Here is a 14,588-nt window from a genome sequence, read left to right as displayed (position 1 = left end):
AATGGTAAAACTAAAACATGACAAGACTTAACTTAAGCATGAACTTAAAAACTAAGGCCACATTCACACATAGCTGGGTATTTTGAGAAACAAATATTTCCCCCCCTCTGTTTTCAAAAAACTTGTCATTTACATCAACCCGCATAAATACGCCGTCAAGCGCCATAATAACTATGCCAAACCTATTGGCGGCAGTGTAGGGAAAGGAATAAAGCCATGCAAGCCAATCAAAATCCTCAGAATCGACACCAACAAATAACACGAGCGACTTTTTCTGGATTAATGACAAACACGCAATTTGATTTTGTGTCTGTCAAGTGTCAGATCTCTTCAGAAGTAAAATGTCTGAAAAATGAAGACGTGTGTCTGTGTTTATTCAATATGGGTCAAACCAGATCAACCGATTATAGAATCCCTTGATAATCCTGATCAGTAGCCAAACAAACTGTAAACATAAGGCGCTCGCATGACGTTAAGCATTTTCTGGCGCATTATGTGACGTTTAAGAACCTAAAACGCCGTTTCTCCCAGTTGACACGGCAACACATAACCAGCGTTATCAGAAATCTCCACTTTGGCCGGAGGTTTTAGAAATAATCGTTTTCTGTGATAAAAACGGGGTTTTGGTGTAAATGAGAGGCCAAACTGCAGGAAAATATCTGCGTCTTCCTAACGTGTAAACGGGGCCTAAGACATGAAATAAACTAACACATGATAAAACACAAACGAACTGAAAACATGGGGGAAACCCCATGGACATGACAATGACTAAGATGGTTTCCTTGCCTTAACCAAATAGTTCTGATGCATAAAAAAAGTAAGAGTTGTTGAACGAAGGAAGATTAAAACAAAGACAAAAATAGAAGGAAGTGAAAAACAATGTGTCAACGTTGGACTAAACCATAGCTCCCTTGCTTTGGAGCTGAAGGCCTATCCTCCTCCACACGGTCTGTTGATAAGCCAGCACTATGATGCTTTTTTCTGGTTGTGTCACTTGGCTCCACAGAAGGAAAACTAACCTGACCGTGCATCAGTATGTGGCAAGTTGGAAATAAACCAGTCGGCCAGTACTTAATCTCAGACATTTATTTAACAATGAACATTATTTACTGATTCAACATTTTAACGTTACATATGACGTATCGAATTCAGAGATCATTAGGGATCAATAGGGATCATTATCTGGCACCCGCTGATTTGTTGATTGGCTTTTTGAAAATAATCTTCTTTGTCTAATTTTGTTGTTTGGTCCAAATGAAAATGCATCAGTTTGTTGATAATACTTGTTATTCTTCCTCTGCCTTTAAAACAAAAGTGGTTTCGGGACTAGCTTCCCCGCTATCCCGCAAACGTTTAAAAAAATTGCTTTTAAATTCAGGCTGACTGCTTTAAAACAACACAAAGATCTAGTCCCGCCGTAAAGAGGTTTGGGGTCCACACATGTCCATAGCTCATTTTAGACAGATTATCACCGAAGGGAAAAGATTACTGTTTCCCTTGCAGCCAATATTATTCCTGCTTCCATGATCAATGCTGCTCTTTTCGCTGCTGACGTCTACGTGCTCTCTGCTGTGCTGATATTAATGGCAGACCGCAAAGTTACCTGTTTTATCTGCTTTAGTCACAAGAGTGTCATCTGACCCTGATATGAAACATTCATCATGCCGAATGGCATGTATGAGATGAGCAGCCTTTTTAAAAGAAACGTGAGCTGCTCTGATCGGCCTTTTTAGTGAACCCAGTTGAAATGATTTAGAATTAAAATCAGCAGGTAATTATCGTTGGCCAATTAATCCGAGCTCCTTTACTTTCCCTCTCTCCAGAGAAATGTCATTAAACTCAGCCTTGTTGTCTTCTAACAAACAGTCTGATCTCACAGGTACAAAGAAAAAAAAAAGTTTCCACGTGAAATCTTAACTACAACTGCGTTTTCACCTCCGAGCTTTTGTGGTTTATGCAGCGCGTGATCTTTGTCATTTGCCTTTTTGTTGGCAAAAACTACGCAAAATTGTCCAAGCGGAATTGTTTTTGGGTCTTTTTTCCAAACAAAGTTTATTTCTTAAAAGAAAAATAAGGAATTTCATGTAAGTTTGATGGAGATTATTCTTAAATCCACAAATGATTAAAAAACAAGGCCAAAACTCCATTGAAAACTCCATTCTGGGTTCCCTTAACGATATATAATTATAAACGGCACTACAGTAAGTGGAAATGTTACCTTTCAGACCCCATGACCTTCACTCCTCTCTCTTTGGACCTTTCAGTGGACAAGCCTGTTTTTTCTATCATTTTCAAGTCTTTTTTTTTTACTTCTCTGATCACTTTCGGACCTCACCGACATTCATAATTTTCAAAGCCCATTTGAAAACTCCATTTTTGTATGTTAATGGAATTCAGTAAAGACTTTTGTTTTTTTTTCATTGTGTTGTGTTTTCATTGATTTGCTGGGAACGATTTGATTTTGGTCCTCTAAAGATCGGCTCTTCCATTTTGTAATGACAATTGAACTTAAAAATTGTCATTAGTAGCAAGTTGGCAAACGATATCTTTCAGGGAATAATGTGTGGGATGTATTTCCAGCAAATTTACTGATTGCAACGAATTAAACACCTCCCACCTCAATCACCCCTTCCAACTATGTATTAAAAAACTAACTTTAACAAGGTTAGATTTTGAGGTGTCTTAGTGAAACAACATCACAAATTCAAACTGCAAACTGCTATTGCAAACTAATTTACCAAAATGAAATCACGTGCTCATTAGAAAGCTAACATGGTCTCATTGGATTTCAAACATGTCACTTAATGCATGCTAAGAAAGTTTGCTCTGATAGCTCCCTTTTTTTTACAGATGAACTTGAAGAACTCCAAGCTGAGTGGAGATGCATCGGTTGTTTTCAGCTTTAAGTGAAGTAGTTAACATGGCCGTCATTATGGGGTTTTGCTCATCTGCCCACGGTTGAAAAGAGCCACATCAGTCAATACTCTCACAGGCAAAGAATCTGTTTGGCTCGAGTGTTGTGATGTCCTGGTCAGGAGGAGGGTGTGACGTCTTCTCAGCAGACGGGATGCCAGTGGTTCTCACCTCGCCTCTCAGGAGAGAGGTTTGCACCAAGGTGGGACACTTTCAGCTGTAACGCTCTCATCCAGAGATTCATAGATTATAAGCATAAGACTCAGAACAAGGAGTTTAGGTTTAGGGAGACTTTGGCAGTGACAGTTGAGCGGAGATGAGTCTGAGACCGAACTTGACATTTGTCCACTGTCATGGCGAACATAACATGTCCCTTTTTAGATGGCCATAAGTAAAGTTGTGGTTAAGTGATGCTTATTTTTTTAAGCTTTGATTTGTTTGGTGTATGTAATATTTGCCTTTAAAAAGTAGGTTAAGCTGTTTTTTAAAGGCTCTAATCCTTATTATCAGTTTTATGGGATTTTCTGTCCTTAAGTAAACTCTCTGGAACTGTATGTGGTATTTTATTTTACAAGCTGCTTAAAACAAACATCGGTAGTTACTTGTTGACAATATTTTTACCCTGGTCCACTTGTTAGTCGGTTAGAGGTCTTTCTACGATTCCACTATTGGGTTACCAGTTTCTGTATCCTCTTTGCAAGACTTGTAGCCCCTCCCCCAAAACGTATGAACCTGGTAGGACCAGGACGGCTTGGTTCTCCTTTTTTTGTGCCCCATCCCCCACCAGACACAGTGATGGCACTCAGTGCCAGATCCACCCCTCCCTCCCCTCTCTTCCCTTCACCAACACTCTTCTCTCCTCTCCACCCTCCCTTCCCTCTCCGCCGCAGGCAGACCCAGGCATGGGATCTCCATCTGTGCACAAAGGAGCCTCCTCTATCTGCATACGCTGCACATAAAAGGGCCTTTTGTCATGAGCTCTGCACACATGACCGTCCGCCTTTCACCCTGCTGGAAAAAAAGATCACTCTCTCCAGCAATCCAACCCCACCCCCAACACTAGACTCAACCCTGCACCCCGACCCCCACCCTGTCAGATTTTCGTCTGTAGAGAGAGAGAGAGAGAATGAGTTGGACAGATCTACTGAACTTTGCCGAATTGAGACAACCATCATATGTGGCTGCTTCCATCAATGCAATGAAATCCCCTGGCCTTTTCTCTTTTTCATTTCCCCTTTATCATGTCTGCCTTCTTATTTCCTCTCTTCTGGGGTCCTTCTGTGCCCTGACTGTGACACATCAGTGCATTATAGCATCTGCCATGCTGAAATATGAATGTGCTCCCATTTTTGCTGTCTCCCTTCCTTTCTGCAGTCTCTGACATTTAAGGGGCATTAGTGGTTGGTCCTGTGCCAGGTTATCACCTCCCCATTACTGAGGCGCAGGCTCAGCAGTCCGAGAGCCGAGGCTTTTCTTTCCCTCTCATTTCACTACCTCCTGCCTTTTAACCCCTCGGCCCCGTGCTGCTCAGCAGAGCCAGAGGTATTTGTAACGTGGGGAGATAATGACAAAAAATTGTCCGTACACGTGAGAGTCATATCAAGACGAGACTAGGTAGACTTCTCAACCGCTGGGAGACAAGTAGGCCACATGCCATTTTGGCCACTAAAGATGACAGATATTGGTGTAGAGGGATATTGAGTCTAGGTTGAGATGGAGCAAAGACACAGAGGCAGGCTAATACACCCTGTCAAGTGCAGGGGTGCTGCAACAAAAAAACGCTTTCCTCAGCGTTTCCTTTGAAACACATACGGCCCTGATGCGTTGCTCCCAGCCAAACAAGTGTGGATTTTGGAAAGCCCTCTAGCTCATCTTGCTGTCGCTGCACGCAGGCCTGTGGCGGAACGGAAGGATAAGATTGACTTCTCCCTCCACCGCCATGTCCTCTGCATGACCCTCTGCCTCTCCGAGCTGGTGTGAGAGGTCAGGGGCTGTCATGCCGCAGTTTCCCGCATGCTGTCGACACCTTTAGCCTGGAGATGATGATGATGTTGGAGTTGGGCGGACCAAAAGATATTAAACACCATCGGTATCAGCACAGCTTAGCATAAGGAGTGCATATAATTTCCCCAGAGGGAGGGACCCTGGAACACAGAGAAATATTGTAATAATTTAGTTCAGGTAAACTCTGTTTAGCCTTTTACGTGTCTGTGGCCACAGTTGTGAGGAGCAGTTGTTTGCTCCCATAAAAATTTTTAAAATTGTGACACAAAGATTATGATTGGGGATGGTAAATATTTTTTTTTTTTACCACAGACCTCACATTCATATTTCCTGGCTAGACAGAAATAGAGATAGAAAGAAAAATATTGGTACATATAGCACACAGTGTACCCTGCACTGTGTCGTCAACAGAGCAACTAGTTGTCTGTGCACTCAAAAAATCGAGGTAGAGGGAAACAACTCCTCTATACAACGTGCATGACCTCAAATGACCGAGCTCCTTACTGTGCGCACATGCTCTGAGAGCAGGCACAAATATTGTGCAGAGTAATCGATCCAGTCACTGTATCTGCACAAACGCATTTGTCCACTTTAAGAAACTGGACTGTTGTTGTCTCAAAATGCAGGAAATTAACTTCCCGTACCGTACCATGAGGGGTCATACTTGCACTAATGTCTTTATAACCCTCACGGATAGAATAAATTGTGTGCCCCATGCAGTTTTAGATGCATATAATGCTGGCTTTAGATCTGTAATGTGAAGCACATCTCACACACGAATAAAATTTCACTTTTGAAAAATTCTATTTTTACGAGTTTGGAAGAGCCACTGAATTTCTAGAAATAGACCATGGACGACAACCTCTGTTTGTGCAGTGGTCCCGAAAAACACTGTTTTTCTCCCACATACGGTTTAAAAAAGTTAAATTTCCTGAAAGTTAGAGACGGAAATTCAAGTCATTACAAGGCGCTGCTCCATTGGAGAATTGGTCAAGAATATTTCCTTCCTAACTTGCTGTCTTTGTGTAAAGCTTTTTTGCGACTGAACTAACTTTTCTATACTAATCAGAGGGAAAAAAAAAGTCAGATGGCCCTCCGTTGGAGAAGGCACAAGGAGCACAGCATGTTTATGAAATGCTTCAAGTGTATTACGTGCCTGTTTTGCTGTTGTCAATCGAGCTAGGATGCTTGTCAGAGTATGTGAGATAATAAACCAGCATGCATAAAGTGTTTGTTGAGGCAGCGAGCTGCTGAGTGCGTATGTCTCTGCAGTTGGACTCCTTGCAGTCCTGCAGCGCAGACACTGGCGTCGTGACGTGGCCCATAAAATGCCATGGCTGTGTTCTCCTAGCTTAGTGACAAGGGGGAATAAAACAAAATGGCCAGGGCTGTTTAAAGTTGGTTTTAACTCCCCCTGGGGCGGGGAGGAGGAGGAGGGGGGTTCAGGTATGTAGAAGACCGATGCAGCTGGTCAAGTAGACAGAAAAGGAGAAATCACTTATTTTGACACTCTTAATACTCTTGGTTGACTTTTGAGAATTTCCTCTGGCACCTCTTTTAACTGAGTAGCACAGACTAGTGTTTTCACAACTCAGTTTAGCAAACACCTGGTAATACCCATTTCCTGTGTCTGAAAGGGTTCGTATCTCATTTGATAAATGGACACTTTTTCGCTTTTTACCAACATTTTATACGGATTTTATATTTGACTCCTTACCTCATATATTGGCTTAGACAGTTGCCTCTTCTCTGATGCAGTTTTGTCATTGTGTCCGAGTTGAAATTGAAATCTTGAAACTTAATTTTACACCATGTTGTATCAGCACAATTTTGGTCTTGTGACACAATATATAACTTAATAAACAGCACTGAAATAGTATGGAGAAACTTTTAAGTGAAACATATTTGAATGTGATATACGATCAAAGAAGACGTGTGCTGGCTTCCCTGTCTTCCTGTCTTTAATGTAGAAATCCTTGTTAAGTCCTTCTTTTTCCCTAATGTGTGTCACCCTGACATCTTTAGAGTTTGATGAGTAAATTCTTGTAGAGACCATAGTTTACAGCTATCACCCCTCTCCTATAAAGGTAAATAAATAAGATATGAATTTAAAAAAATGCATACACTTATTTTCAATGTATTATAATCAAGGTTAGTATGTTAGTATGTAATATGTTTCTGATACTTTACTTGGATGTGGATTTGTTGCCTAAACTGCCCAAGTTCAATGTCACATGAAAGAAACCCAGATCCAGGACAATAGGCCTGTCTGTAGAGGGGCTGCCAGAAGTAGTTGTTAGTTACAGTTAGGGCGCGTCCCTCCTAGGATAGGTTGTCCACTCTGAGGTCTGATATCGAATAGGTCCATAATTTCCAGCTTGTTCCCAGGAGGAGCTCTCTCCTGCTCTTTTTCTCTTCGTGTCTCTCTTCCTCTTTGAGTTCTTTCAGAATCCTGTGAGAAACAGCGAGGTGAGTTAATTCCTGCTTTTCAAAAAGCCCTTCTGCCTTTTACCTTATGATTATGACCACGTACCCACTAACGCTCTCTTTGTAAAATCTAAAACAGTCTTCATTTGTTCGACATGAAGGCACAAGATCAAAAGCTATCAGTTGGGTGTTTAGCACAAGTGAAAAAAAGAATGCTCTTTCCTGCATTTTGGCATTCAATGACCATTTCAGGCAATGTCAGTTTCATTACATTTCAATTAAAATAAATGAATAAATCCAGTTCTAATTTTGTTCCCAAGAAATTAACTTATTTTTTAATATGTTACATTTTAGAATGTAAAAATCTGAAGTTAAAATATTAGAATTGTGCACCCATAACAAAAAGTGTATTTTCTAAAATCCAAATCCCAGTCTTGATAGTTTTTATTGTTTTATGGTCAGAAGTACATCCTCAAAAACTGAACTGATTTTTTTTAGATATACATTTTTGTGGTTTGCTGTGACAGAAATCTCTGTTCCTTAGTTTTAAAAAGGTAACTTTAGAAAGTTTATTATAAACACCGTTTGGTTATGCATCGTTTTCAACTTCCTTTTATAATTAAGGTGTGTGTTTGTATTTTTCCCTCAAGACAGAAAAAGTTAGCTTTGAGTGAATTTTGAAAAAGCTGCACATCTGCCTCCAGTAAACTGTACTTTTTTTTTTTGTTGTTGCCGAAATTCATTGAAAGCGTTACAAGTTAGATGTGATTTTTAAAAATTTAATACATACATTTCCCAATTTTTTATACTACCATAAACGAGCTCAGTCTCCTTTTACATCTTACAATTAAGATATCAAGGAAATAAAATAGCAATGCATTTTAAAGCATTTAATTAGATTGAAATATTTCCCTTTTTTTCTCTAATATATCGAAGACATGAAGACTTACTGAATTAATCCTCAGCATTTTTTTTCTAACGCAGTCACATCAAAATTGGATCGTATGTTGTGAATTTAAATCCATGGCTATATTTTTTTTTCAGATGGCGTGGTGTGATATTGTGTAATCAAAAAAATCATCTGTAGTAATATTTACAACTGGACAGGTGAAAATGAAATAAAAAGAATTCGAATATGAACTTGCTCTTAGGGATACACTCCTGCCCTGCACTTAACTGGTACTCCTATGTTGTTTTATGTCGGAGGGAGAACCGCAACGTCTGATCACGGGCAGAAATTTTTAAAAGTCTTGACCGTGAATTATGTTGGCATCACGAGTTAGATCATCTCTTTCTGGACACATGGGGTTAAGCAAGCTCACAACACACATCAGTTTGCTGTAAGGAAAGGTTGGTGTGAAAAAAAAAAAAAAAAAAAAAAAAAAAAAAAGGTTTGTGAAGGAATTGCTCCTCTGTTGCCTTTTATCATGCGGCACAACACCAGTATTGGCTTATGATATATACGGAACATTCCCACTGCGCATGTGTTGTGTCCACCATTTTGTGTTGAAAGCAATACAGCACATGCAACCATCTTATCAACTGCAGCTGAATTCGTTCTTCTGCCTCTGTGGATGGTAATAGTTTTTTAAAACCGCACGTTGAACTAGAAAATTGTACATGCTTCATCTGTGTGGTCTGCTAAAGCAAGTCCCTCATGTTGAAACAGGAGTGCGTTACTACTGCGAATACTGTGCCATCATAATCCTTAATTCGTGTTTGCTCAGACAGCAGGGATATTGTTGAAGCTGTGCTGCACCTTGCAGGGATTCTCCTCATGCCTCGTCTGTGTCCGCATGTGCGTAAGTCAAACAGAGAGCAGAAAGTGGTGGTCACAGTCGGCTGACTAAGGTGACTAGTGGGGTCAAAGGTCAGGTTGTGTTAATAAGATGTGATGGGATGCCCTGGGACCTCAGTCCCATGAGGGATAACCCCCTAATCGGTATTAGTTAATGTGTTGGTAATCTTTACCTTCTTAAAGCAAACAGCAGTGGAAGATTCAATAGGCCCGCTTGGCCTCCCATGTAACACTTTTGACCCAGGGGTCATGGCCTTTGTTCCCTGCTCGATGGGGAGTGCCCTCAAAGGTCTCTGGTGTAATAGAGAAGTTGTTTAGACACGTGCAGGGCTTAACCAAGACCACCTCACAGATTCTGCTCCCGCTCCTAGTGAATATAATATCGTCCCTCATATTGAAGGGATACCTGTGGTTTGCTTGTATCCCTTTGAATAAGTCAGTTGGAATATCTGTGTGTTTTTATGTGCCACATATCATGCCTAGATGTTGATGTAGTTGCGGTTGCTGACCAAGCACACAGCTGCCCGTCTCCCACTTCCCAATGCCTCCTTGATGTTTGCAAATGTTGTTTGTCTTTGTGGATCCCCTGCCCTCTGCAACTTCATGTTGCTCCAGCTCTCCTCATTATTCCCTGTATCACTGAAAAGAAAACCCTGGAAAAAAGAGAGAGGGAGAAAAAAAGACAGAAAAAGAGGGCCTTTTAGAATGTAGCGTCACCCCGTCCACTTATCTGAGTGCTTAGCCACGGCTGACAAATGTCTTTTAATACACTTAAATGTGTTTGGTGTGATATCCTGACTGCAGAAGACCACAATGCAGGTACTGTGAGGTCAGGCAAAAACAAAATCAGCATGAGGATGATGGTTTATTTAAGTCCCTGATATTCATAAAATCAATATTTTTTATGACAGAAGTGCATATGTGTATGAATTATGTAGTTTCAGCTGTTCAGTTCAGATTTTTTTTAACAATTCAAAAAAGCATTTGTCATCTCTGTACATGTGTATTTTTTGTGATTTTTTTATGGTTTGTTTGTAAGATTTCAAATAAATTTTTTTTACCATTGCAAATTTTAGCAGCCATAATATTCATTTTACAAGATTAACAAAGAAATATTCAGTTTAGATTTTTTTTCCTCTTTTTTCCCCCAAAATATTAAAACCCATAGCATGGCTCCATCTGCCATTTTGTTTCATGACGCATTACCAATCGGCTCATTTGACCAATTTTTGTTTCGTGCAGATGCAGCAGCCATGCACTGCGGGGCAAAAAAAAAAATGCTTGTTTCGTTCCTCCTTTTTTCTTTTAAGATTAAAGGACAGTTACATTTCCCTAACATTGTCAAGATTCTTCAGACATTCATATTGTTTGATAATTTAATGTGAAGAAAATGCAGAATGGTGACGTTGCAAAAGCGTTGTAAAGTCTGTGCATTTCTTCAGACTCTTTCATTTTACGGTCACTTTGAAAATTCCATAATCGTTTGACTTATGACAGTCTAATTACGGCATGATTGATATGTGGGACATGCAGCAGAGAAACAATGTATAGGAGCACAGTGGTGAGAGCTGGCAGCTTTCCCAAAACCAAAACTGTATCCTCAAATGAACTTTATGCCACTGCAAAGTGCAGCACGCACACTAGGCAAAAAATCTCAAAGCACACCTCCCTAAAACTGCAACCTTTTAATCCTTAGAGTTTAAATATATTGCCTTTTGTGATCCAGGTTTTTCCCAAATATGGTCTCATAACATATACACATGACAGCTTCATACATTGAGGCCTCAGTGAAGTCACAGGTTTTTCAATTGGTTAAAACGCATGGCGAGATGTGACGTAAAACTGCACTCCTTCTAATAGGGAGTCTATAGCTCATGCCAGTGTAGACGCCTGAACTGAGCTTGTTTCTCATTTAGGGGAAAGAAGACGGATCAACTGCAACGTTTTCCGCTCTTTGTTTTTATCAATAATGTCTGCATTTTCCTCTCGCACCGTGTTTAGCCGCCTGTGTTTTCACCAAAGCTGGTCCAGCAAAGAGGAGTGCAGAAGGAAGAATAGTTTCTACGGAGAGTCCAGCCTGTGATTCTGTTAGTGGGAAAGAGAGAAACGGGGTGGTGGCTATGCTAAGAAAGCAGCGCTTTCAAACCGTGCTGCCTGAAGCAGTAGCAGCCATGTTAGACAAATGTACATGAGCTTGAGCCCCACTAAGAACTCGGTGCCTTCCAACACCAACACAAAGTTTTCATACAATAAAAGTAGGAAAAGTTTAACCCCCACCTTTTTTTTTTCCTCTCATTGTCTCTGCTAGGCATGTAGTCCCCTCTTGCCCTCTTAAATTCTCAGCAGTTTATAAAGCAGAAATGAAATCAAAATAGTTCCTCAGTAACAGATACTTTACAAATCCCCTTCCTTCTTTTCTTTCCATAAAGAGCTCCTCTAGTTCAAGGCCGAGGGGAAAAAGTTTAAGCCACGAGCTCTGCCTTTGCAGTTTTTAGAACCAGAGCCAAAAGAGGCAGGAAGTTGTTGTACAATAGCGTTACAGTAATCTGCCACAAATGGAAAAAGCCAAACGCTGATCGCCGAGTAGAGAAGGTGGCAGAACAGACAGAAAGAGGGAGGGAGGGACAGAAGGGGGGACGGGGGGGGGGACACGGAGAGCTTGCATGTGTGAGAGCAAAGAATAATCAATACAGTCTAAGATGGTGGAACCAGTCCTGCTGTTTAGGTCTCCCCACTCGTCTTCTGTCCCTGGCTTACTTATTAGTCCTCATTTAAATTAGTGCACAGGTTTAGTTTAGACAGAATTTGTAGACCGTCATGTTTTCCTTTTTGCCCCCCTCCGCTCCCTCTCCATTTTAAACAAGACAAATCAGCATCTCTCAAGGGGGACTCCAGTAAATTTTCTCCAAACTGTTGAATGCTGAATGCCGAGGAAGTGGCAGCTGTTTTTCCTCGAGGAAAAGCAGCCCAGTCTCACCCAAAAATGCTTATCAACCTTTTGACTTTGTGCCAAAATAGCTGCGAGGGTTCAGCCTCAGCCCGCTTTGTGACAGAGCATTGGCGAGGAGGAGGGTCCTGTCCATGTGTTCTCGGCCACATGTTACTGAAATGAACGCTCTCCCTGCTTTTTTTTTTTGTCTGTGTGCGTGTGTCCGGTACTTTCTATGCATTCGCGCCAGTCACTGTGGTATGCCGAAGAGTTAATGCACGCCGAGAGTGTGGGCTCCTATCAGTTTGTGCTCCCAAGTCTGTTGAAGCGACAAGAGCTCTGCTACAGTAGAGAGATAAGGTTAATAATTCAACAAGCTCTCAGAAGTGTTGCATATTTCACAGAACCCTCAGCAGGGCAGCACATTCTGTATGACAGAGGCTCTTTTTCTCCTTGCTTTTCTCTTCACTAGTTGATATACAGTAAGGCTGAGGTACTGTATATATTCCAGTATGGCGTGTGACTGTGAGCACTGCGTCTGCGCACTGCTGGAGGAGTAGATTTCTGTGTCATTCTTGCTCCTCTACCCCTCCCACATGTAGTGCTTTCCCCCCTCCCACTCTCCCTCTCTCTCTTCCCTTCTGTGTCTATGCCTCCCACCCATCTTATGCTCCCTCCCACCCTCCCTTCCTCCCTCCTCTACCCTCTACTCCATTCTCAGTGCAAATACAGTTCCTTGCCGTGTTGGACATGTGATGAAAAAGTCACTGGTTCGCGCGCTCCGCTGCACCTCCTATTTCATCATCAGCGGAGCTTTTCTCCCCTTCACTGTGCGCTCGCTGTCTCCTCCTCTCGTCCTCCCTTCTTTTTCTCTCCCTGTTTCGCTTGCTCCCCTTTCTGCTCCAGCCACACGCAAGGGGGAGACTTAAGCTCTGCGAGGGGGAAAAAAGAAAAAAGTCTGCTGCTATTTCTACAGTCAGGGCCTCCCCACAGCCCGCCCTTCCATAGACGGAGCTTCTTTTTTTTTCTTTTTTTTTTTCAGTCACTACTAGCTGGATTTTAACCCTCTGCCTCCAACTAGCTACACAGCAGCTCTGCAAAAGCTGGCAACAAGTTGCTTTTTAGTGGCTTTTTCTTACTTTTGGCGCATTGATTTTTGCATCACTTTGGATTTTGGTGCCGTTTCTTCCTTTTTTCTGTATTTTTTCCAAAAACGTACCACATTTTCCTATTTTTCTTTCCGCTGGTGCGTTCCTTGTAGTATTTATTTGGTTTCTCTCCTTTTTGGATGGAAATTTGTCAAGGTGGTGTTTCTCCATGGGATGGGCCTTGTTCCACCTGGAGTGCCAGGGCGCCATTTCTGATGGGGTAACCTGCTTGCGGTGGGCTCGTGGTCTAGATGACCACTATGGATGTCGATTAGACAATTTGACCAGTGTCTAAGCGGGGTACATATGTATTTTTAAAGAAATGTTCATGATCAGCGCCATTGAGTGGCGTGAAGTACCGCACCTTGTTCGTCTTCGCTCTCTGTTTCTCCTTGTATTTCCTGCCTATGTCCTGTCTTTTGCTGTCTCTCTCTGTGTGTCTCTCACTCCCCCTTGTTCTCTCTGTTTCACTCCGACTCACTCTCCCAACAGGAGAATGAGTGGTGTGCTCAGCCGGAGCTCTTTCTGGGACAGGTGCCAACTCCAAACAAAAGACATTTAAAGGCGATAAGAGAAGAAAATGTTGTAATTGCGAAAATTCAGGTAGTTGGCGTGAAATGTTACCAGAATCCTTGCATGCTGTGCCCATACATGACAAATTTATGCTGTAATTGCTTTATGGGATGAAGTATTAAAAGCAATGTTGAGAGCAAAGCTGTTGGTAAGGCAGAGGTTTGAATACTTTTGACACTCGTTTTCCAGTAAAGGCATTTGATTCGGGAAGAAGGAGGGAGTAACGTGGGAGAGCAGCCTATAGACTGCTGAATTATTCATGTGCTCAGCCAAGGCTGTGACTGAACTGCTTGTGCTATTTGCATGCACGAGACATGCTGTTTGTCTGTTTGCTAACATTTCTCATTCAAAGACTTGTTAACCAGCAGACAGGCTTAGCTGTAGCCTTGCAGACAAGCCTCATGGCCTCCCATTGTTTCAGGCCTCACCAGGCCTGGACCTTGCTGGAGGCGGGCAAACCGTGCAGCGCTGAGTTTTGGGGGCTGAGACTGTAGCTGAAAGAGGCACTGAGCTTGGAGGTTAGGCTGACCCGAACGCTCAAGTCGGAGCGGAGACACAGCTGTGCATGAGACAGTTTTGAGGGGAAATCTCTGCGTCTTGCAGGAAGAGCCAAACGGGAGGCTCATGGCTTTCTCCTCTTTTTAACAGAGATGTGGATCAAAGCGCGGGGAGCTGCCGAAATTCGCATCCCGGCCGGACATTTACCATCTTGCTCTCAAAAATCAGTGAGTAATGTGTTTTTATGCCTGTATGCTCGCATGGCTTCGAGAGTTACGCATGTGTTTACATTTTGGGA

The 14,588-nt window shown here is 42.0% G+C and overlaps 1 long non-coding RNA gene across 4 annotated transcripts; it reads right to left on the bottom strand.

The window, feature by feature from the left end:
• Positions 1-4,005: 4,005 nt before the first annotated feature.
• On the bottom strand, positions 4,006-11,726 carry LOC142384234 (uncharacterized). Of its 4 annotated transcripts, none has more exons than XR_012770039.1 (5): positions 11,420-11,726; positions 9,652-9,795; positions 9,316-9,435; positions 6,635-7,369; positions 4,006-5,057 (listed from the first exon to the last, which is right to left on the bottom strand). It is a non-coding gene; the product is annotated as an uncharacterized LOC142384234 (long non-coding RNA). The 4 variants fall into 4 exon arrangements; XR_012770041.1 differs by having other exon boundaries at positions 7,108-7,369; XR_012770040.1 differs by lacking the exon at positions 4,006-5,057 and having other exon boundaries at positions 5,064-7,369; positions 9,549-9,795.
• Between the last annotated feature and the right edge of the window lie 2,862 nt (positions 11,727-14,588).

This window comes from Odontesthes bonariensis, chromosome 7 (genome assembly GCF_027942865.1).
Source record: "Odontesthes bonariensis isolate fOdoBon6 chromosome 7, fOdoBon6.hap1, whole genome shotgun sequence".
NCBI classification, from domain to species: domain Eukaryota; kingdom Metazoa; phylum Chordata; class Actinopteri; order Atheriniformes; family Atherinopsidae; genus Odontesthes; species Odontesthes bonariensis.
This window is presented reverse-complemented; position numbering and strand designations above follow the sequence as displayed.